Source organism: Camelus ferus, chromosome 7 (genome assembly GCF_009834535.1).
Source record: "Camelus ferus isolate YT-003-E chromosome 7, BCGSAC_Cfer_1.0, whole genome shotgun sequence".
In the NCBI taxonomy this organism is placed as follows: domain Eukaryota; kingdom Metazoa; phylum Chordata; class Mammalia; order Artiodactyla; family Camelidae; genus Camelus; species Camelus ferus.
Window position 1 is genome coordinate 41003385 of NC_045702.1, and position 23534 is coordinate 41026918.

General features: G+C 33.8%; 1 protein-coding gene and 1 non-coding gene across 3 annotated transcripts in view; one reads left to right on the forward strand and one right to left on the reverse strand.

Annotated features, from left to right (window-relative positions):
- Window positions 1-23534, reverse strand: part of ZNRF2 (zinc and ring finger 2) — an 81269-nt gene that overhangs the window by 39760 nt on the left and 17975 nt on the right. The gene's annotated exons all lie outside the window — the stretch shown is intronic.
- LOC116665155 lies at window positions 20205-20306 on the forward strand. Its single transcript, XR_004321716.1, has one exon. It is a non-coding gene; the product is annotated as a U6 spliceosomal RNA (small nuclear RNA).

A 23534-nucleotide genomic window follows, 5' to 3' on the forward strand; every position in this document is an offset into this window, starting at 1 on the left:
TAATATTGTGCAAGATTAAGAAAAATTGAATATGGATGCACAAAAAAGCACAGAAACCAGCTTGAAAAGGCTTCTCCTGGTCAAATTTGGACAATCTGAGCATCAAAATGGATAATAACATAAAAAATTATACTATTTTAAATATTAAAAGTATGCAAAAGTACAGATGGATAATTACACATTGTGAAAGTATCAGAACCCCAAATCACTAAATTAATAAAGATAAAAAGGTACTTTTAAAATGGAGAAACTGGCTGACATCACCTTAAATAAATGTTCAAACTTAATATCACCAACAAAAAATCAAGCTGACATCTGTGCTCCCTGATGTGATTCACTAAGAACATGATACTTATGTATTTCCCGCCAAATATAACTTGAACCTAATTACAAGGAAATTTAGAAAAAGCCTCCAACATATAAGCTATATACCAAAACAAATTAACAGAAAAGGGGAACTATGATAAAATAGTCAATGCAAGAAGCAGGAAAAAAAATTCAGCATTGCTGACCCCCAAAAATCTTGTAATTACAAGGTTTCTATTTAATTATTTAATTTTGTTTGTATTTATTTGTTTTGGTGTCCATCTAACATGTTGGAGGTTTCTTCCAAATTTCCTCAATTGTCTCAATAATTCAAGATAATATTACATCCATGAAACAAGAACAGAAAGCTATAAGGTAGGAACAGAGAAGCAAAGACAAATTCTGGAAAACTAAACTTCAGGTAGAAACTAAAAATTCAAGTAGATGGTTAAAATTTTAACTTGAAGTAATAATGATGCCAAATGATAACAACAATTAAAATTTACTATAGACCAGGAAATTATCTAAGCACTTTGGATGAATTAACTTATTTATCCCCATACCCTGTGAGTTAGACATTATTATTAACCCTACTTTATACAGATGAAAAACAGAAAGAGCAACTAACTTATATAAGGTCACACAGCTAGAAATTGGCAATATGGAATTCAAACAGGCCTTCTGGCTCCAGAGCCTAATTCTTAACCATTACTCAACACATTTTTTTAATCTCCCAAAAGTCAAACAGGAGAGTAAATAATAAAATCAGAAGTTCAATCCAGGTGGTCTGACATCTAACCAACTAGAAACAGACTTGAGGAAAGAGGAAGAAATTGTCAAAGACATAATTTCCCAAACTGAAGTTCAGGAGGATACAGACCTAAGGCATGTACTTGTACAACAAATGAAAACAAACAGCCATACCAAAGCACATTACAATGACATAACAGAGCTAATGCTCTCGGAATAAAGAACAAAATCTAAAACTTTTCAGAAAGAAAAAAGATCAAAGTAAAATATCTAGGAGTTTCCCAGACTTTTAAATTTTGTCTTTCATGATATTAATATTTTTGGATACTTCAATAAAAATATTTTAATTAAAAATTTTTTTTTAATTTTTAAAAATTAAAAATTAAATAAAAATTTAATTTAAAAAATACTGAGAGTAGTTCAACTGTTTTTCAGAATCATAAAGGCATTAGTTTTCTCAACAGCAACGCTTGAAAGGAGAAGACGAGTGAAGCAAAAACTTCAAAATTCTGAAAGGAAATTATTTCACTCAGAGAATATGCCCAAACTATCACATATTCACACTTGATAAACAGATATTTTCCTGATTTAAAAAGCATAAAAATCTTTCCTCCCTATGCATATTCTTGAGAAACTTCTAGAACATCTGCTCCACTAAAACAAGGCAACAAATAGAGAAGAAGAAAACAAAGAGAAAAACACCAAGATCAAGAAAACAAGATCTCTCATAGGAGAATGGTGAAGGGACCTCCTTGGATATTTATGTAGCAGGTCTAGAAGGTTACTAGTCCAGACTATAAGAGGCGAATAGAGGGTTCAAGAAGGGAGAGAAAGAGAGAAGGAGGGAAGTGAAGGCAAAGGAGGGGAAGACAGAGAACAGAGAAGACAAGAGAGTGGAAGGGAGGAGAGGGAAATGGAGGAGAGGAGGGGTTAGCTGAGGAGTAGGGAGTGAACTGATAAGGTTTCTCCATGTGTTTAGTAGTATAGAAAACTACTGCATTTAGACAGTTTTATAATTCTTCAGGAAGAACTGATAAGAACTTAGAAAATTAAGTAAGCAAAAATGATGAGGCAATTATTAACTATGAGACAAATACACAAAAGGAAATTAATCCATAGTCATAAGCAATGAGCATCAATTTAAGCAAACTGTCATTTAAAAACACACTCAGAAGTTGGAAGGATAAAAGCGAGGACAAGTGATACATATAAATCCTCATCTTCCATAATAGGCAGTTAACAGTTAACATCTAAAAAGAATTAAAAACAGGAATATAGGCACACTGTTTATAAATACGGAAGTAAATGTTACAGCCAATAGCTATAGGTGTTAAAAAATAGTTGCCTCCAGAAAATAAAAATGGTGTTGGGGAAGGTTGAGGCAAAAGAATAATGATTTTTATTATTAGACTAGAAGTACTATGTGTTTTCAAAATACATACGTACACTACCTTGGTTTAATTTTTTTAAACTATTTTAAAGGAAGAAGAGCATAGGACACATCAGCCTAGCGAAAATATTTCTGCAGGAACACATCTCAATGGAAGCTGTGGGCTGCCCCAGGCCACTTCCTCAGCTCTTTTCCCCACACTGTCTTCACTTACAACAGGCCCAACTAGAACTGGCTCCATTCTTCAATGAATAATAAGAGAGGATTCAATATGGGACCTAAGTATTGAATCTCTATTTAAGGAAAGACAAAAACATTAAAAAGGCAGATAAATTAGACAATTTATGAAAGTAACTCAGGAAAGAGCTGTCATAGTTCAGGAAATGAATATAACAATAAATCTGAAACAAATAGAAACTAGAAAAAAATCAGAAGGAAATAGAAAAAGCTAGTGATAACATCACTGACATGGAAAGCAGACTTACGGAAAACAACAGAGATATAGCAGGGACTTGAAAAAAAGATGAAACGTATAGAAAACAAAAGGCTGCTTCTCTCAAAGAAGAGAATGAAATCAAAGATGAGAACAAAATTATAAAAGATAATTTTAAAAAAAGAATCCTAATGAACACCTAGACAGAAAGATGTCTACGATTGATGATGAGAATGGCAGAAATCTTAATGGTCTCAGAATTCTCCACAGACTAATACAAAGAGTTTATTTGGGACACATTTAATGTGTTGGGGTTTGGAGTGGGGAGGAGGGATGTCGTCAGAACCCTTAGACAGGAAAAAAGTGCAACTCAAGAAACATATCCTCAAATATTCAAAGTCCCAAGATCCAACCAAGAGATTAATTCAAATTGAGAACTCAGGAATGGACAAGCTGTAGTGTTTTTTTTATAAAAAACAAAACAAACAAAACACACACACACACATATATATACACACACAATTGCTAGTACACCACACACATTTTATTTAATAGGTGTAAACAACTGTAGGAATTATTGTTAGAATATATATATATATATATAAGAGATGGCAATAATGTAAAAAATGATGCAACTAACAATAACTGGGATAAGAATGGCATGATCCTGTCATGCATAAACAGGACAAGGGAGACTGAGATGGAAGAAGAGAATGAACAGTAGAATGAGCTATAAGTACAGAGGTACTGAAACACTAATGTTATTCTTCCCTCTCCTCTACCTTGAAGAACTTTTAAGCTGTCATCAAAATCCCACTCAGGAGTCACCTTTCTCCAGGAATCCTCTAAATGCTTCATAATGCTTCATCTCAAAGCTGATTTAATTATTCTCTCCCTTTATATTTCTTTCGTACTTTGATGATAATTCTGATATTGCAATATATAGCACATGGCACTCTAATTACTGATTTATGTGTCTATCTTCCTTACTAGTTTTAACGTTCTAGTGAAAATACAGACCTTGAAGTCCAAAAGATCTAGGTACAAACCTGGGTATGTAGTTTCTGCTATATATAAAGTATGTGACACCAGGGAAAGCAAGTACTTAAGCCCCTGAGGTCTAATTTCTTCCCTGTAAAACATAGAGAATATCACCTACATACTGGCAATCTGATGAGGATTAAAGATTACGGTGCCTGAAACACAGAAAATATTCAATAAAAAGTGGCCATTATTTATTAAAATTATCCCTTTTTCAAATTTAGACAATTCATTTATTCTTTTTAAGTTCTTAAAACAGTACAGTTCTAAAATGACACTCCAATGGTAAAATTCCAATCCTTTAGACTGAAGAACTTCCTGTAATAATTCAATTGAGATGTTCCTGCCATATCAAAGTTACTTTATATAGTAAAATAAACAGCAACAGTAACTGTGAATACCTTATCCTTTTCCACTCTGATGATTAAGGCAAAAGAGATTCCTCTTTACATCTCCTGTGACCCAACCCTACTTTGACTTAGTATTTGTACATTGTTTCCTTCTTCCACAAGCAAAAAGGATTGCTCCTACACCTGAGTCTAGTAAATACAGTAGGCCCTCCCTATTGGCAGGTTCCACATCCATGGATCCAACTAACCAGGATCAAAATATTGAGGAGGAAAAAATATTCCAGAAAATAAAACTTGAATTTGCCATACCCTGACAACTATTTACATAACACTTACATTGTTATTAGTCATAATAAGTAATCTAGAAATGATTTAAAGTGTACTTAGATTATATGCAAATACTATACCATGAACAGATTTTAGTACTCATGGGAGTCCTGGAACCAATCCCCCTGCAGACACCAAGGGACACTATACACCAATGAGCAGGAAAAATAAAGGCGAGCTTTCTATTTCGTTTTTTTGAAGACAGAAAAATCTGCACCCACAGTCAGAATTTGCTGGGGGAAACAGAAGATGAGAGTACCACACCTATTAGAAGATTTACCTATAAAATCATCACTCTAGCAGGGAGGATATAGTTCAGTGGTAGAGTGTGTGCTTGGCATGCATGAGGTCCTGGGTTCAATCCTCAGTACCCCAATTAAAATAAATAAACAAATTTAATTCCCCACCTTCCCCCAAAATAAATAAATAATTTTTTTTAAATCATCACTTTACAACTGCAAACAAGTCCTCTAAATGTATTTGCTTAGTTGGTAGCTATAAACAAAATAAAGACACCAGGAAGAGTCACACTGGAGAAGCGATTGTCTCTACCACTACCAGAATTCAGAGAGAAAGAACAGGAATATAAGCTATGCTGGCTGCTATGGAGATACAACAGACGCCTGACTAGGACTCCTACTTCAACCTTTGTAATAATCCAAATATTCTGCCACTCCCCCAGGTGTGCCCACCGTTCTATCCATCCCAGTGGTTATGGGTGTTCTCTACCCAAAGCTAGCACTCCAAGTTCCTCCAAATCAAAACTATTCACCTATACCTTCCCTTAAACAAAACTCTATTCCTACCAATCTCAATTAGGTGATTTGACTAATATAAATAATTTCTAGAAGGAAACAACCAATAGGCTTAAAACTCCCTGAGGTATATGTGCATTGAGTGTGACGAACAATGGAATAAATTAACAGAGTCATATATTCAGGCGATTTTTACAGCAGGTAACCTCAATTTGCTACACCAACTCCATAAAGTAATACAAAACAGTAATTGCCATTTCCTGTCTTCAATAATGAAACTGAAAGAACATCAAGCGAAAGGCGTCTACAGACTGTCTTGGTTTAAACTGCTCATATAAAGAGAAAAGCAGTCTAAGTGCAAAGAAATCAAAAGTGACAAAACTCAGCTCTTCCAATTCCTTAACTATCAAGCTATCTACCACAGCATCCTGGCTCGAGATCATCTTTTACGTTACTGCACGTGCACACGCACGCACACACACGCACACACCCTATTCTCCCCTAGACTAGGCTTTTCTGCATAATCACTATTATTCTAATACAAATTTGGTGTAGGCAATTTAATCCTTTTCTTCCAACAGAATATACCCATTCACACCTCTAGGCCTTTGCTCTTAAGTCCACATACCTTTTCTCTTATTTATTAAAAACCTATTCCTATCCCTTCAATTCCAGATTAAGTCTCACTATTTCAAACAAACCTTTTAAAAGAACTCAAAACCATGTCCTTCTCCATCCTACTATATTCCATTTACTGATAACAGTCATTTGATACACAGCAGCATCTACATTTCATGTGTATATTTTATCTCCCAAATTTGATAATACCTGTGAGGCAGAAATTGTATATTCTCCTAAGTATTCTATTCCACCACCCTGCCCCAGCATCCAGCTAGCTCTACAGTCATAACTCAACAAATATCTCAATACATCTATGAATGAATTGTATGGTTGGCCTAATTCTATAATGGCACAACTAAAGGCAGATTAAAAAATTCTAATTACTGGTAATTCCGACTGCAATCAAACAGAGACCTAAGCACTGTTTGCAAGAATAAACTGCATTTAAAAAAAAATTCAGTTTAAGGATAAAATTGTTATAAATTTGAAACATGCCAATAAAAAGAAGTAAAAACATGCCAGTAAAAAGAAAGGCAAATAAAGCAACTTCCATAAGCAACTTTTCATACTATATGGCACACAGCAAAAGGTCTAGAGAGTAAACTGAGGCGATCTCATTTGTCAATAGGGTCTGCTCAGAGTTTGGCAAACAGGACTATCTGATTTGAAAATTCTCAGAAAATACAAGCCAATTTACCTAAACAAAGAATCACAGGCAAGATGAGCTGCAGACTATCTTCTCTGTAACTATCATGGTGGTCTTATGGAAAAAACTTCTGCTACAAAAGAAAAGATGCTCAAGAAGCCAAAGGGAAAGTTAGGTCAAACCTTTAATGTTTAAAAATGACAGTTACTTAATGAAGGACAAAAATATCTCTAAGAAAATTTAAATGGCAGGATAGAAAATGTTCCCACAACACAATGTAAGAATACATTCTTACCTTGCTTAACAAGCATATTTATCAGATTAAATGTTTAAATATTTAATCCTATAAATCATCAAAAATAATCTTTGAGAACCTACAAAATTAACATCAGTGTATATCAATTTTCATAACAAACATTCCTAAAAAGTTTAGTTTATTTCAGAATATTTTAAGTCCACTAGGGAAAGTCATTATTTTCTACCATGTACCATTTTGTGACAATTGTTTCTTTATTCTTTTTTCACATAGTATCTTTTTAAAAGAACTATTTCTGATGAGAATAAAAAGAGAAAATGAATGAAGCAATTTTAAGTAAAAATTATGATCTATTTTTTTTTTTAGTACCAAAGCCATCAGATTGCCTATTATGACACATAGTAGATATTCAAATACTGGAATGAATGAAAGGCTAGCTAAAGAAGTATTATTTTTCATGTTATACATCAGCAGACTGAAATGATTCATAAAATGTTCTTTAAGTGTACTTTAAATATACCCTGCAGGTTTCTTTGTAGTTTAAAAAGAAGGGGGGGGCAGTAATTTCTCTCCCCTTTTTTGGTTCCTAATTTTAAAAAATACTTATGGGTTGGGCATTATATATGCTTTATGCTAGGAGCACCTAACAATGCCCTCAGTGTTGTTTAAAAAAAGCCACTTCTCCATGTTCACTATAGTTACTCCTCCACCATTTAGAAACAACTTTACGAGACTGTAAATGGGCCCTAAAGGAGCATCCACTCTAATCTCCTTTTACAGTTAAGAAAATTCAGGGAAGTAAAAAACAAGTCAGCAGTAAGCCCAGAACTAGGGCTCTTTTCATTACACTCTCCAGTCCACTCATCTACTAGATCGCTCTCATAAGCATCTGTGACCAATTAAACTTGCAGTTTACAATACCTCATACATACAACCATTATAGGGGATCTATTCTGAACTTGTTTTCTAGGACAAGTGATTCTTGTGAACAGTGGCAAAATTCTACAAAATTAATGGCTAGGATTAAGAACACACACCAAGAACTGCAAGCAAATCAAAATCCATATTGATATCAAATCCTAGATACCTTAACAAATGTACTTCCCATATTTGGGAAACTATTCACAAACCCAGAAAAATCAAGTACTGGAGATTCAATAATTTTCCTCTACCAAGTGAAAATCTTTTGCAGCCACTGTTTAAATCATAAAATGCAAGAATAACATGCATAAATGTTTGTCTTGGGCATATTCATAACACTGCAAAGATGCTCATCTTTTCATTTTTGCTTCCTTTTATTTTTCATTATTTTATTACTGCTTTAATTGTCTTCTAGCTTATCAATCAACTGTCAACTTTTTTCCCTTAGCTTTATTTCTCATCTGTATTTTGGCTTTTATATTGTCTAGATTATTTTAAATACATATAACCTACAAATGTGATAGATTAACTATGTAAGATCTCAACAGTGGGTCACAACTGACAGTATGCTTCTCTGTCACTGTAATTTGTGTGAGCCCTTATATATAGAAAGTAATTCCGATATAGAAAATTACAGCTTTATTAGAAAATAAAGATCTTCAGCAACATGGGTATTTTCTCCGGGAAAACTGACAAACAAGGTTAAGTATTTCTCTTTTAAATTTGTTTGACTGAATTAAGAAATTATTCCATCTTACAAAAGAAGGCCAAATAGAATACAACTGATTGCTCTTCTTAAACAGTTGGAAAAGGGGAACAGAAGATCTAAATAGTATTCAGAATGGTAGAAAAGTAAACAAACTATGGTAGTATGTAGCAGGTCAGCTCCCATAGAAAACTAAATAAATTCCATGTGGCAATATAAACAAGGTGTCCCTAATTTACAATATAAGAGAATATGCTAATGATAGTATAAGGACCTAGGGATCAGTGGTTTAACTAGTACAAATGAATCTTGTAAAATTCAATGTATTGAACATCTTCTGTCATCAGAGAACTTCAAAATGGCCACACATCTTACTGGGGGAGGAGGGTAGTGAAACAGGGCACCAAATGAGCAAAACATGGACAAAGGGAGGTAATCAGTTTTTATTCCTCACTGATAGAAACAAGTTCACTATTAGAAAAGGAGGAAACCTCAGTGCCAAGAGTAAAAGTCTGCATTCTTGGGGCAATTTTAGAAATCTGACTAGATACGTGTCTTAGTCCATTCGGGTTGCTGTAACAAAATACCAGAGACTACAAATAATAGAAATGTATTTCATATAGTTCTGGAGATCAGGGGGCCCCCTTCCTGGTTGCAGACTTCTCATTTTATCCTCACATAGTGAAAGAGGCTAGGGAGCTCACTGGAGCCTCTTTTATAGGTATCCTTTTTTTTTTTTTTTTTAAGGCACTAATCCCTTTCATGAGGACTCCACCCTCATAACCTAATCATGTCCCATCACCGACATAACCTTGTGCATTAAGATTTTAAACATATTAATTTCAGGGGTTGGGGGACACAAATACTAAGTCACAGCAATATGCAAGGCACTTCTGGAACTGAGCTTCAACAGCAGTCAGTTTATTCATTTTTATAACTAGGACAGTAACTTCTGCTGTGGAATCTTCCCTCAGCTGGGGGATGAGGGGAGGCAGAGGATGGAGTAATGGCTTTTGCTCTGGGAATTCACATATTAGACAGAGAAAAGCACCTCTGAACCACAGCTTCTCATCTAAATCACAGTACAGCTCTATAATGCCCACTAGCCTATGGTGTCACATGTAACATATAAGCCATATGCTAGTTTTGTTGTGGCTCTAGATTAGCACAGAAATCAAATGAAGAGAAAAAAATTTAAATAACTATAGATTTGAGAATAATTATTACAATGAATTCTAACCACTATAGTTAATAACTTTTTAACCCTCATTGGCTTAAGGCAAAATATTACAAAAAATCTGTACAACTAAAATTCTCAGTAAGCTCAATGTCCCAGAAGAGTTTGCTTCTAAACATACATATTCCAATTCTCCTGAGTTGCAGAAAGCATCCGACCACAACTCCAGAATCAGTATCACCTTGGTATGTATAGCCCGCTTGGCTTATAAATTTTTATCACCTGTTTCACTTCAGATTCTGTCTGTAAGATATACATACTGTTCCTACCATATTAGTACGTGTTGTCTTACCATGTTTTAACTATTCCAAAAATGATTTACTAAAGGTTCAGCTGAATTTTACTAAAGCTCTTAAGTCTTTTCAAAATGTAAATAAAGACAAAATTACAACTGGTACAGTAACCAGACTTCATCAGACTTAAACTTTTTTTTCAAGTACTACAGGCAGCTATAGTCTCAATGAAACTGTTAGATGTCTTTAGAACTTTCAAATACAAATATAAAATATACAAAATATTTGACCAAACTAAAAAAAATAAGGAATGATTTTGAAATATATCTTCATGTTTCACATAAAGATTCCTACTTCCCAGCACCATGCCAAAGCAGAGTAGACATTCAATAAATATTTATTGAATGAATGAATGAATAGCTATGTTTTCCCTCTAATATAGCCTTCCTCTTGCCCAAATCTGAAGATAAAGTATGGAGTTTTTTCTCTCCCCACAGTTCTCTCTTTAGGGCTCAAATTAATAAGGGCAGCTCTGAAGAGCTAGCTAGACTACATTTGTAAAGCACGGCTCACTTATGTTTCTTTCTCTCTTCCCCCTCTTCCTCTCTCCCTCCTTCAGCTTTCCCCCAGTCCCCCACCAGCACGGGAACATGAACACCTACACACAACATGGAGATTTTCCCATGCTGTCAACTATCAGAATTTAACCTAAATCAAAGACAAGGGTATGTAAAACTTAATTTTTTTAGCAAGTAGGAGCAGATGAGGTGAACAACAGTTCACCAAATAACTATGCAATAGATCACCAAATAATTATACAATAGTTCACTGAGTAAGTTACTTGGTGAACAATAGCTGGTGCTTTTCTAATGCTGCTTCATGTAAAACCACATTTAAATGGTTTAATGTTCCACTCAGCCATAGAAACATCAAAGAGAAGCACACATGAGGCACATATTCTTCTGATAAATAATCATAGTATAAATTCTAATTGACCATAAAAATGTTTTTTAAAAAAGATCAGGGAATGATATGCACATTACATTCTTAGAGGACTTAATTTTTAATAAAATCCTAAAATTTTTAGTGTGCACTTTGCTTCTGTGGGAGATAATCTTTTATCACTTACCCTAATCAACTAAATTTTAAAATCTTTAATGATCCCATTCACTCACATGGAATTAGAGGCTTAAAGGATTCCCCAAGAATAGCTATTTAGAAAAAAGAAAAAAGGTTAGGATCCAACTGGGAAGGCTTAAAAAGGAAGAGAAAGTACACGGGCCTGTTGTACTGGCTAAAGCAGAACTGTTAAAACATAGGTGGGAAAATAGAAAGATACAGCAAAGAATAAAAATAATGCAACCTCTCTTCTATAGTTCTATTTCCTTCTCACTATATATTGCCCAAAAAAGAAAAAATATTTAAATTGGAAATGCAAAAAAAGTTGAAAGAAAAAAACTGAGCCACACATTATGTACAGGAACAAAGTATACCAAATACTTTTATTTTTAACCTTTTAGAACTAGATTTCAATTATATTTGTACCATCCTGGTCTATTTTACACTTGTATAAATAAATCCACTTTTCCCATGTACCAATATACTAATCTGAAATGCAAGGGAACAAAAATAATTAATAATGGAAACAAAATTATAATTTAAATAGTAGCCAAATATTTTTAATTATTTAACATTTTATTGTTTTTCTTAAAAGTAATATAGCTTTAATGTAGAGATTTCTTATCAACAAATAAATGTTAATAAAGTGTGTGAAAATTTAACATAAATCTATATATCACAAACACTACATTCTTAACCAAATAACTGTTGTTAGATACCCAATCAAATGAAAAATGTACCTAGCAAAGCTTGATAGGATTTTTTAAAATGCTTTTCTGGCAACTGGGGCTTTAAAATCTTAAATGTGTTTGGCTAAAAGTATTTTCTGTTATTGTCAGTAATTTAATTTTTAAGGTCACCATGAAAAATGAAGAGATAATTATGAAAACTAAACATACATTAACAGTTTAGTATCACAATTAAAATGTTAATTTTAGCAGTTGGGCACCTGACTGTAATCAGTATTGATTTTATGTAGATAAAACTCTGCCCACTATGTTTGTACTCAAATAATCTGACTCAGTGTATGTCATATTTCCTAATACCACGCATACATAATTAAATCCTCATGACTTATATCAAATTTGATTTAGAATTAAAGGCCTGAGGGGGAGGGCATAGCTCAATCAGTAGAGCACCATGCTTAGCATGCACAAGAGGAAGGAGGTCCTGGGTTCAATTTCCAGTACCTCTTCTAAAAATAAACAAACCTAATTACCTCCCCCAGCCAAAAAAAAAAAAAATAGTAGTTTTAAGAAAAAGAACTAAAAGGCTAGTTCTATAAGGGTTTTCAAGTTTAGTAGAAAAGGTGAAATCACTAGTATATGGTATTCCAAGAAAAGCAAAGGCCAAAAGAAATGGCAACTCCCAAGTACAAATCAAGTTCCTTACTACTACAGTATAACCCAACTCCACTTTCTTACTACATTTGCAATAGTCTGACAAAGTTACTGACTTTCTTTCCCATAGGGGCTGACCTCTGGAACTACTTCTCATTGGTATGGTGTTAATTACCTCCTTAAAGATACAGTTCTTCAGGGAATTCATTCTGCATTAAATATTTCCCCAGCTATACTGAGTTTGCTGGGAGTTCCTCGTTTCTATGCATATTCCTGTCTCTTGGGTCCCCTCAACTTACAAATGTAAGAATCAAATAACAGCATTACAGACTTAAGGATTTATAAATCCTTAGGAATGAAAAGAATTAACATCTAACAGCCTATTTGCTATTTATCTTAAAAGTATCTTGTAAAGAAACTACACCTAGGGTAACTGACAAACTATGAACACAAGGCCAAACACCCCTGCTTTTGTACAGCCCTTGAATCAAAAACAGTTTTACATTTTTAAATGCCTGGAAAAGAAGAAACATAAGGATGATATTTTGTGACACAAGAAAATTATATGAAATTCAAATTTCAGTGTCCACTAATAAAGTTTTATTGGAACACAGCTATGTGTATGCACTTACATATTTTCTATGGTTGGCTTCACATTACAGAAGTGACAGATCAAATGGCCTGCAAAGCCCTAAAATATTTATTATCTGGCCCTTCACTGAAAGTTTGCTGATTCCTGGAGTAAGCTATTAAAAACTGTTCAGAATGTCTGAATATTTGTTTCAAATAGGGAGCTATGAAAACCATTTTGCAAATTTTGGTTATGACAAAAACTTTGTAAGCTGCCAGTGAACTTGATTAAAAAGTTTAGAAATATGAAACAACTGAAGAATAATGATGATGTTCCAGTCAGGCCAGTATTATCACTGCTTCCCTGAAGCCAAACCTGTTTTTCCTCAGTGCATCACCAACCTGATAGGTTTTACCTCCCAAGTACCTGTCAAATTAAACCTCTTCTTTAGAGCTCCATCACTCCTCTGGATTTAAGCTATTCTATTTTTTCCTGGATTATCATAGTAACGTCTATACATATCTGCTCTACACCTCCCCTTCCCCAAACTGCTTCTATAGGCCATCTTCATAATGCAAACCTGATTTTGTCACTCATCTGTTTAAAATGCACAGAAACATTTTATTCATTATACAAAGCCTTGTATTGTGTGTTTCCTCCCAACTCCAGCCTCATTTCCCTCTCAACCATTAATTGACATTTTTAAAAACAACATATATTACATATTACCTGTATCTGTAGTTTCTTAATCAGCATGAATTAGTATTTAATTTAACTACAATAATGCAAAAAGCAGCCAAATATTACTGAGCACCTTTTAACATGCAATGTTAGAGTATTTAATTTTTGCCTTCTCATCTACCTGGGAAGTTACCTATACTTTCTCTTTTATCTAACAATAACCAATATAGTAGACCCACTCAAAAAATACTCACGCCTTGATTCAGAATAATCTCTGTTCGGTGCCTAGTCTAGTCATCAGCTTGGACATCATTATACACACTGAATTTTATCAGAGAAGTATTGAGTTGCTAAGCACTCAAAAGATTTTCTTATCCCTAAAAGCAAAACCTATGTAATCAATCATTTGAAGAAACCTAAATTTCTGACTCTGTTGCTGAAAGAACAACATTCAGTATGATTATCTAACTGCATACAGAATTAGAAGAGTGCAGAGAATGTTGAAAGACTAAGTTTATTCAAAATCTCACTCATAATATTCCAATGACAACAGTTTATAAATTGTGCTTTGTCATTATTTTAGAATTTGTACATTTTTAAATATGATGTTGCTCTTTTTAAAATAGAAAAAGGCCCTCTAAAGACATTATCATTATGTAAAGAAAATGTAATTCAGATATGCACATTTGTGTATATGGGGTGAAATGACATGGTATCTGAGATTTGGCTTAAAATTTTTCATAGAAAGGAGACGTAGCAAATATGGCAAAACATAATTAACTGGTAAATGTGGATGATGAGTATATGAAGCTTATTAGTTCACTGCACTATTTCTACTTCTTGGAATGTTTGAAAACTCTTCCAATAATATTTTTAAAATTCCTCAGTAAACCTAATAAGTCAATTTTTTCAGTAAATCTGAAAAAGCAAAATTCAATTGCAGTTAAAAGTAAAATCAGGAAATACCGAAATTCTAATTAAAAAACTAAAACTTTGACAATATTGTTATAGAACAAGAATTGACTCTCAAATACTGCCAGCCTAAGTAAAAACTGATACAACTACATTGGCAAACTATTTAAATAAAGCTGAAGGTACACACAGCCTAAGATTCAGCAATCCACTTCAAGGTATTTATCTCAGAGCAGGGATTCTCAAACTTTAACTGCATGTAAGATTCACCTGGAGAGCTTGTTTCGGTTCCTTGGACCCTAGAGATTCTAATTCAGCAGGTGAGGGTGTGGCCAAAGAATTTACATTTCCAATACGTTTACAGGTGACAACAGCAATGCTGCTAGCCGGAGGACCAGAAGTTGAGTTACTACTGTCCTAAAAAGATCTGTGCACATGTTCCCCAGAATGCATGTTAAAATATTCACAGCAGCAGTGTTTATAACAGTGAAATGCAAACAAATATCCAACAATGGAATGGTTAAATAAATTGTGGTATATTCATTGAACAGAATGATGAAATTAACCACAAGTATTGAAGGGTAACAGAATATGCCACTTTGGTATATTCATTATTTTGAGCTGTAGGCACTTGAAAAACAACCACCAATGCAGGGAGAGGCTTCCTCTGAACTCCTCTCATCTGAATAAAGACATCCTCCAATTCAGTTGTCAGAATTCAATTGTCAGAAATCCACCCTCCTCCCTCCCCCTGCTAGGAATTTCATCAACCAGGGAAGATGGACTCTTATCAGAGGAGAGGAGACTAGAAGAGGACACCACAAACAAACTCACAAACTATCATAACCTCTCATCTGTTCTTCTAAGGGCCCTTCATCTTTCCTAAAAATCATTTACTTCCTCTGAGAGACCAACATCCCACCCCCTTTGCCTACTGTGACTGTGTTTAAGCTTGAATTCTAAGCCATCTTAGAAAGTTATTCATTTTTCCCTGGGTTTCCTTCATGTAAACATAAAGCACACGTGTTAATAAACTTTTGTTTTTCTTGTGTTATTCTTTTATTACTAGAGTCCTCTCATACACTACACACAATATAAATGGATCTTACAAAAATAATACTGAGGAAAAGAAATAAAATCCAAAAATAAGAGTATGATTACACTTACATCAAGCTGGCAAAACTAAAGACATTCTTTAGAATTGCAAATATAAATGAAAAAACAAAGAAAAGCAAAGAAATGATTACCATAAACGATAGTGATTATTCTAGGAGAAAGAAAGGTTTCATAATCAGAATACATAGGGGAGGGTTTCTGGGGGACTGGCAATGTTCAATCTACTTCTGGACACCGGTATTCATTTTGTAAAACTGCTTTTATTTTTTTATTTTTTTTTTCCCTTAATGGAGGCACTGGCAATTGAATCCAGGACCTTGTGCATGCTAAGCACATGCTCTATTACTAAGCTATACCCCTAAGCTATACACCCCTTACCCCCATTAAGACTGCTTTGTTTTTAAATTTCATTTTGTAAAACTGAATTCTTCTGTTTTATGCATCTTTCTTATGTATAACAACCAAAAAAAACTTTAAGACATTTTCTTTGATGATGAGATTTTATGAAAATGACTTCCCAAAGTTTACTATTTGAATCTTAGTGCTCTAAATCTAGTCTCATCCTTTTATTAATCAATTAAATTGTATTTCATAATCTAAGCTAAAAGAATTAATTAGGCTTGGAGGTAAATGCAAATATCACTAAATTAAAAACAAAGTTTTGAGGAAATAGCATGACAAATAGATACTGCTGTGCTAAATCCTAAAAAACATATTTCTACCTTTTAAAAATAATTAAAAGGCTCAACTATCTTAAAATTTAAAAAGAGAATTAAGGCAACACAACATCTGATAGCAAATTTAGCAGCGAAGAGTCAACAGATAAAAGCAGTATCATTTACTGGACATGGACTCAGTTTCTAATTCTGCCCAAAGATGATAATAGTAGTTAAGTTTTTAACATGTATAGAACAGGTATCTAACTGGCAAGATTTGGAAAGATCCCAAATACTGTAGGAAAAATAAAAGTACAGATGTGAGAAAGATTTTTCTCCTTCCCACCCCAAAAAAAAAACAAAAACAAACAAAAAAAAAACCAGCAGAAAGAAGGGGGAAAGGAGAATGCAAGCTCCAAGAAAAACACCACTATGAAACATAAAAACAATGGATGCCATTTGACACAGCATGCAAGGACAGAAGTACCTCAAAACTTAAGTTCATCAGTCTACACACACACAAGGCAACAATGGAAACCTGGGAGACCACAGAGACCATCTGGAGTCTACAAAGTTTTCACCAACATAGGTGAGGGTAAAAAATTCCTCACTAGGTCAAAAACTTTGTAAATCTTATTTAAATACTTACCATTAAACTACTGGTTCCAGAAGGAATAGAGGTAGCAGAGTAGAAAAAAGAGGGAAAACCAATCAATACTAAGAATAAAAACTGGCAAGACAATATCAACTCTAGGCACCTAGAATAAAATAGCAAATAAATACAAAATATGAGGTTAAGCAGCCAATTTTCTAGTAGTACTGAGTGGCGTGTTGTCAGTGCTCCCTTCTGCTTCTTATTCCTGTTTTGCTTATTATTTGGACATAAGAGTTACTGAATAGCTATTCTAAAAAGCAGCCTTGGAAGGGCAAAGAAGACGAAGTCTGTAATTTTTTACTAAGGTCAACAAGTCATTATGCAAATTAAATTACTAGGGGAAATAAGAACCTTTAAATTCCATTCTATAGCAATTGGACTATCTAGTATTTTAGGAAAATCACTGAAGTTTATCAGAATATATCATACAACCAAAATAGTGGTTTAACATTTCAGTGAATAAAACAGATGTTTTTCTGATCATAAGGATTTTCGCTCACATTTGCAGAGCACTTTACTAAGAGCCAACAAGCAATTTGCTGAATGCTACATTACCTCATCTAATCTTCAAAACCACCACGTGAGGTAGGTACTACTTACTATCACCGCTTACCGAGGAAATAGAGACTGAGTATTTAAATGATTTGGACAAAGTCACAAAGGCTCAATTACAGATCCAAAAATGTAAACCATTATACTACAGAGTAATAAGTAAGCAACTCAAGAGTAATATTTTCACAATATTTCAATCTTATTTTCTTATTCCTGTAAGTGCTAAAAATATGTATGACAGATCAATGTAACATGAATCACAAGTTTTGTGGATAATTTCCTAATTCACTGATTTTCTAAAGTACCGGAACATAAGGACACCAAATATATGAGTAGGAAATAATTAACAACACTTTAATCTTACCAAAAAAAAATACTAATCATAAGCAAAAATACTAGAGGAAATAATGTTTCTTAGTGTTAACTGGTCAACTTCATCTAAGCAAACTGCTATAAGAATTAAATCAATCAAACCCCCTCTTCTGTCTCTCCGTTCCCTCACCCCCCCCCAACACACACACACGCACGCACACACACACGTCCAGGTTAAAAAGGACCAAAAAAGTATATTCCATCTTGCTATAAAGAACTCAATAAGTGAAACTAATGGCTTACAAGAAAGACATTCTGCCTGGTTGTATTTGTTATACAGGAAGATTTTTCTTCAAAATATCTTTAAATAACAATGATTTGAAAGCCTAGGAGAACAAATTTGCAAAAACACATCTACATACAAGTAAGAGCTAAATAAAAGGCCTATCTTCCTTTAAGCTTAAGATATGTTTTTAAAAAACTGAGTAAACTAGTATAAGTAGATCTCCATTTCCCTAAGAACAGTTAACACTTTATCCCTAATACTGGAAGGCCTAAAACATCAGAAAATAAGTACATTTACAGAGATGAAAAGCAATCGGTGTATCAAACAGCAAAATGTCATACCCAGTGGTGTTCTGGTAAATGTTTTAACAACCACTTTCCAGAGGGGAAAAAAATTCTGATTTTTTTTAGTATTTGCTGATTTCCATAGTATAAACTATGTCTGATTTTAAGCTACCAACGTGTCATTACCAAACACAGAATTGGGAAGAGATTGTTACATAGTATTTCCATCATTCAGATACTGTTAATAGATACTGTCAATAACCTCAAGAACATGTTAATAGAAAAATGTAATAAAATAACTAGGAAATGGTGAGTTTTAAGTATTATCTTTGTTCAAAATATACTTTAATTGTAAATTTATATAATTTTAATTATGGTGGCCAAAATCCTGAATTTATCAACTCCAGGGAGAGCTGGTTCCAGCACACCACTGGCATAACAATTCCCTTTTTAATTCACCGCAGTCCTTTATTTTCTCACTTTTCTTTTATATTTTTTTGGTGGATTAGTAGGGAATAAAGTTGTAATATTTTAATCTTCAGTGCTTTCAATGATTTCTTCCAAGCCTATGTAAAATTCCCCTAAATTCGTCTATTCTTTCTGTTCAGTTAAAAAGCCCCACCCCCTTGCCTCTAAACTTAAGAGACTGGTTAACATTCATTCATATTTTTCTCCAGTCCTGACCACAGAAAAATGAGAGCAATAGCCAGTTGCATTTGCTGAAAGCACACTTCCCCCAACCTAGTCGCCTGACATAAGCTGTTTTTAAGTTTCCTAAAAGACCAGAACAATTTACATTTACACCAGTATCACTTACAACCCCTATCACCTGCATGGTATGTTATTACTACACTACTTTCTGCCAATCTGACAGGCTTAAAGTGCTATCACATTACTACTTTAGCTTGCATTTCCCTAGAAAGCAATCTGGCAAAATCTCCTGAATTTAATAATAGAGAATGCTGTTCCCGGAACAGAGTGAAACAGGTACTTAGGCCAACTCTCCTAATAGAAACAACTCAAAATCCAGGATTGAAAAAAAAAAAAAAAAAGTCTTAAAAACATTAATGAGCTGGCAAGAAAGATACAAATTCCTAGGCCAAAAAAATGAGAGAAGGCTGAAAACCCAAAACAGTTGAATGAACAATAGTTAGAGGCTTTTGCCTTGAGTTAGGATACCCTCAAATATCTACAACTTCACTATTAGGGTAAATTGGAAATAATTCTCTTCTTGGTAAACTGAAATTCTCACACTGTAACATGCATCAGAATCACCTGAATGGCCTATTTAAAGACTGCTGCTGCCCCAATATATAAAATTTTTATAATTTCAATGTTATTTTTGACCAACTGTATATTATTAGCAACTACAGTATGTTTACTATCTAGAGCTTGATGGCAAAAGGAAATTTTTAGTGAAATTTAAAGTATACTTATATGAAATTTAATGTATAAGTACTTTAAAATACACACATACATATAAATACATGAAAAGGAGTATAAAGTGACCAATGAAGACTTTTAAACATAAAAGTATGATACTCTAGGGCAAAATTCTGTGGGGGAAATAAAACAGAAATATGATTTCAAGGTGAAAAGGAATGATATAAAATTTCCAACAATTACAGACTAGCCTATTCATGGATGTTTTAAAGGATGCTGGCAATCTCAGTACACTAAGGTATTTATATTTTTATTCCATTGTATAAATTTAAGAGTGATATAAGTATTTTAAAACAAATACTTTTGTGCTCCCTGCGGCAGCACGTAAACCAAAATTGGAAGTATAGAGATTAACATGGCTCCTGCATAAGGATGACATGAAAATTAGTGAAGCAGCCCATTTTTTTTCAATAAAAATATTTTTAAAAATAAAAAATAAAGAAAACTCAAAATATAACTCAAAAAAACTTTTAATATTCCTACAACTAGAACCCTTGCATCTATTTAAACATTATGATAAGAAAAAAATTAGATGTCAACTTAAAAATGTGCCAGGAGTTTATATAGTTTAAAAGATTATTTAAGAGCTAAAAAAGCAAAGTGTAAAAACCACTGCCTCAGAGAACTTGTGCACATGTGCAAATTCTCAGACCCTACCTCAACTTATTGAATCAAAAATTCTGGGGGTGGGGGTGATTCTCACACCCACTAAAGTTTGAGAGCCATAGAACTTCAATAAAGGATTAATGGGGAAAAAAAAGTCAAATTACTGTGAAATTAATTTTGGAAATGCTGAATTAAAATGAGTTAACCAGATTTCTTCACTGCTGAACTTTGTTACCAAACTTGCTTAGCTTACAGAACTCTCTCTCCCAGAAGAATCTTATGGGACCAGTGTCCAATAGGATTAAATTCTCAATGATACTATCCCAAAGTAGATTTTGCTCCATGGGGCCTGAGGGCTAAGAGCACACACCTGGAGTCAGAAAAACTTAAGTATGAATCTGAGCTTTGGAAGTATGAGTAATGGTAGTTCAAGAGTAGTAACAGTAAGAATAGCAATGATGACACCATTACCAGTTCTGTTTATAAAAGGTATACATTGCTATAAAAAAATATGACAACACATAAGAAAACAGAATAGCAGTATTCCTACTAGTCACAGATAACCAATTTTTGGTGTATGTGGACATTACCTCTGGTCTTTTTTCCTTATGTACAGATATATACACGAATTTGGTAACAAAATTACCAAAACAAAATCTGTAATATTTTATGCTTGTTTTTATAGTGTTATATATTTGTTTCCAAACTATCTATCCACTAGACTATGTGCTTCTTGAGGACAGTAGTGTTTCTCACCTTTGCATTCCTAATACCAGAAAGCCTACCTAGCCCACTGCAGCTGGCACTGAATATTTTTTTGACTGGGTGAATAAGCGACAAAGAAAAATCAGATACACAGACTGTGTGTGATAGTAAGAGAACAGTTAAACTTTCCTCCACACTCAATTTTAAAGCCAGCTAAAATAGAAAAGAACATATAAGTCCTGTGCTTTGGCCTTGTAGTTCACTATCACACCTTCATACATAGTGTAAGGAATATTTTTCTCCTTGCTACATGACACTAGTTTCTTTTAAAAAGCTTTAAGACATTAAGTATGTGGATACCTAGCAAAGCAAGAATAATGTCAATGGGGTGGTAGACAATTTGGTCCCCAAAAGACCTCAATTTTCTGTGGAATAAGCTTGTCAGATTTCTCAAATTCCTTTAGAGTTCTTGACTCTCAGAGGAAGATTGCTTTCAGAACACCAAAATGCTGACAGAACCAGTTTACCACCTCCTCTGATAAAAGTGAAACCACCTCCTTCTCTGAACAAGCAACAGCATGCCCCTTTCTACAAGTATCATTATGACTCTCTTTAGTGCACTAACCTACAAGAGGATACTTCTCTAGGCTGCTGTCCTAATCATTTGTACTTATACAGCAAATTTAATTACCTTTTTGGAGTTTGTAATAATGGGAACTGCCTGCACAAGTATATTCAAATACAAGACACAGACATGTATTTTTCTAAAGCCTCATTATTCTTTAGTCTATCCTGGGAAACTGAAGCCCAAGAAAACGAAAGATGAAGGTCATAAAGCCAGTTTTATTGACCTCAAAGTAGAACTTGTTCTCACCATAAATATTAATTTAATATATCAAAAGTGAATGCAGCCAGCCATGCCCCAGACTGCTTTTAGGAATTCTAGTAAAGCCTTCTTACTAGCTTTTAAAGAATACTCTTCCCCACAGACACTAAAGGAATCCCCTGGCTGAGGTTCCGCCACCCTAGTAACCTTTCTCAATCCATGTAGCTTGATACATGCATCATACAAAAGATGAGCAGATCCTTCTCCTGTTCTCATCTTTGGTGAATATGGATTCATACTCGAGACTTGGTATAGTCTATCCATCTTATCATCACAAAAGCTCTAAGAACTCTCCAGAAAACTCCCCTTTCTGGTTCCTCTTGCATAACACTGGAATTTCTATTAGGTGCAGCTGTTATTTTGGATTACAGTTCAATTGTACACAAAATATAATCCTTGACTCATTTATACTTCCTGAAATCATATAGGAGAAAAAACATAGGCAGAAAGAAAATTATATGTCTTGCCACTGTCTAATTTTTTAAGATTTAGACTAAACCAAAAACATAATAAATTCCCAACTCCTGCGTATCTGTTCACCACTTCCCTATATTCCTTGGACAAGTTAAATTTCTCCCATATTTGAAAATACTGATCCTAAAAATAGTTTCCTCAACTTTATCCTTTTATTGAATATTGACAATTTGCAAATAAATTGACCACTATATCCCACTTTGATATAATGAATACCAACTAAAACATTCAGCATCATTCAAAAACTTTGCCAATCAGATCATTTAAAATTAAAGAATGGACGAAAGGAGGATAAATTTTAAGCATTAATTTTGAAATTAAGTTTCCCTTTTTTTGAGATATTTATATATTCAAGTGTTCTACCATATATACCAATATATCCTTCACTGGTTCAACACTTTGGGTATTCTTACCTTTAGTGTCCATACATTAGAGTACACTGCTACTTCACTTACGAGTGGCATGAAGGGGACAGAGAAAATGAGAGTGTCAAGATAAATTTTCACTAACCTTTCCAATGTCTCCCATTTCTAACTTACTTTACAATTACCCCAAACTCTCAACATATAAGAGTACATGTTATGACTCCACTTACACGAAGCTCAAGAACAGGCAAAACTCAGGTATGATAATAGAAATAGGTAATATTAATCAGCCTCTTGGAAGTAATATGGGAATGACTGGGACGGAGCATAAGAGAACTTCTGGGGGTGAAGAGAGTGTTCTCTATTTAGATAGTGTGTTGGTTACATACTGTATTGCCAAGTGTATTTGTCAGTACACTTAGGATCTGTGCATTTCAACGTATGCAAAATAATCCTAAATTTTCAAAAAGGGGGAAAAGTATTTGCTTCCTTTCCACAAAGAGAATAGTTCTCAATGATGATAAAATTAGAGAAGACTCAGAAACAAGAAAATTTAAATAGTTAAAAAAAAAAAGATTGAGAAAAGAAAATGACAGTGA